We start from the raw sequence: 2574 nt of genomic DNA on the forward strand, positions 1-2574 counted from the left end.
TACAAGCTATTGGATACTTAATTTACAAGCACTACTAATTATCTTTATGCACCATGAATTTACATACATACACTTTTATGCAAAGCCAAAGATGGAGGGGGGGGCGGAAGGGGGACAACAATCCCCAGCTTCTCCCACTGGATCCCTGCAACACACAATGCACACCGCTACAGGCTGCGGCCTCTGCACAGTGGGCTGCACAGCTTGGGCTGCAGGCTAAAGCAGATACGCTTCTTCCATGGGTGAACACACTGGGTGTGGCTCCCGCTGCCCACGTCCTCCCTTTAGGTCGCACACACCATCGAACTGGAACTAATACCCCGAATCTTGCCTCCCCTTGTCTGAGCACTGGGACATGCTGGACTGGGCTCCTGCAGCTGCATGCCCCTCACTTGAATTACACACACACACTGACTGAGGGGCTTGCTTCCCCACAACAAGCAGACTCACAGGCTTCTCAGACAGCTGCCTGAGGGGATCAGCCCACTCCCTCCAAAGCCCCAGCTTGAGTCCTAGCGCTGTGAATGCTCCTCTGACCCGTTGGCCACTGCCTCGGTTTCCAGTGGACTCTGGGAGCAAGTCACAGCCCTCTCCCTGCAGTGCCTCTCTCACCCCCTTGCCCTCTCTTTGGGTGGGGAAAACTCCCCACCTTTAAAAGGGACCCTCCCAGCCAATCGAGAGGCTGGAATTTTTGTGGGCACTCCCTAACCATCCCTCTCTGATTTCAAACCCCTGGCTGGGGTTATTCCATCCTGTCCCTTAATCAAGATGTGCCTGTCTGGGTCAGCTTCATTTTGGTCCCTGTTGGGACAAATTTCCTTTGCCCTAGTCCAGTGTCTCTGAAGGGACAAACCTCATTGTGGGAGCCCCTCCAGCCAGGTAAGCAACCGTCAACATCTGTTACAAGTATCTCTGCATTTTACCTGATGTTTATGACTAAGGAAAGAAGCCCCGAAATTCTGCTCATGGAAGTGGCCTCTCTCCTGCCTAGTGACATCCCCGGTGGGTCACCACAGTGTGCAGCAGTGGTTCTCAACCTTTGGTACCTTATGTACCCCTTGCCAATCAAAGTGGCAAAAGTGAAACCAGAAGTCCCACTTCCAGTTTCACCACCATGAGCCGAGTCCCACTTTTTCCACCGTGGCCTGGGGCAAAGCAGCCTGCGCGCATCCTCCCTCCCTATCCTCTCGCACACTGAAGCTGGGGGGTGAAAGCTCTGGCGCACCGGACACGGCGGCAGGGGCAGTGGCTGGAATTTCCAGCCCAAGCAGGCAAAGACCAAAATGCAGTACCCGTGTACCCCCTACCTGTGTCTCGTGTACCCCCAGGGGTGCATACCACGGGTTGAACAACATTGGTGTGGAGGACACAGAAATGCAGGAGGCTTTGGTAGAGCTGTTGCTATGGTTACAAATAATAAACAATTACTCGGGTCACTGTTGGCAGAAAGGCCACTGATTTTCTGTGCCTTTCCCCCAGCAGGAATGCCCAAGCTGCCCTGTGGCATAGCAAATATAGATCAGTACAAGGAAAAAGCCCATGGACTGTTGGCCTGCTCATATACTCATTGCCACCCTGACCCTTGTTTCCTTGAAGAAACCACCTACAGAGGTCTCACATTCTTGGGGTATGAAGCCCCTACAGGGGTTTTTTTGCTTTGAAATTAAGCATTTCTGCACTTTTCAGATAGCTTAGGATTTGGCTCCAGGTAGTTACACATCTAAAACTACCATATTTTCCTCACATACAACACCCTCCCACCCCCTCCCCCACACACAAAAACATATGCAACTTGTTTTTTGAAAGGCAGAATAAAGAAAAAAAGAAAAAGTTATTTCCTTGAAAATACTGGTATATATAGTATTTTCCCAGGAAAAGCACAGGCAGCTGCAGTAGAGGGGGTGCAAAACATTAAGGTTGCTCTATTAACCTTGTAGCTCCACTTCAGAAATCCAGTGGGTGCTAGACCAGACTCCTGCTGAGTCAATATCAGCTTCTGCAGCACGAGCCTCTGTCAGAAACAAGGAGAAAATGTCCACAGGCAGCAGCTGGAGAGCCTTGTGTGTTCATGACTGTCTTTCCCTGCTGCTTGTGTAACAAAAAGCTTTGTTACCATATTTCCTCACTTACAACATACATCAATGTCCAGCAGCTGATTTTTCAGGGAAAGATGTGTGTTGTATGAGAGAAAATATGGTAGTGGGGGTGGGGAGGGGGTTGGGAAATCAGCAGTCTTTTCAAGTGCACCCTTCTCTAAAAGGTTCATAGACCACTTGGATGCAGAACCGAGCATGCCAAGGAGAGTGGGAGTGTTGAGCCCCCCAAGTGTACGCAGAAATCAGCTCTTTCTCCAGGACATCAAGACATTCTGTTTTTGGTACGGGATGTCTGGTTACTAAACAATTCCACTGATGACTTGCTGATGCACATGAGGGCCTGTGTGTGGAATAAGCTTAACATGCTGACTAGCACTGTGAAAGTGTCCCATGTAAAATCAGCCAGCCAGAGATGGCAAGTAGAGAGTTGGCCTCTCTTAGCCTCTCCATGACCCAGCATGTGTGCATTGTTCTCTTT

Source organism: Alligator mississippiensis, chromosome 10 (genome assembly GCF_030867095.1).
Source record: "Alligator mississippiensis isolate rAllMis1 chromosome 10, rAllMis1, whole genome shotgun sequence".
In the NCBI taxonomy this organism is placed as follows: Eukaryota; Metazoa; Chordata; order Crocodylia; family Alligatoridae; genus Alligator; species Alligator mississippiensis.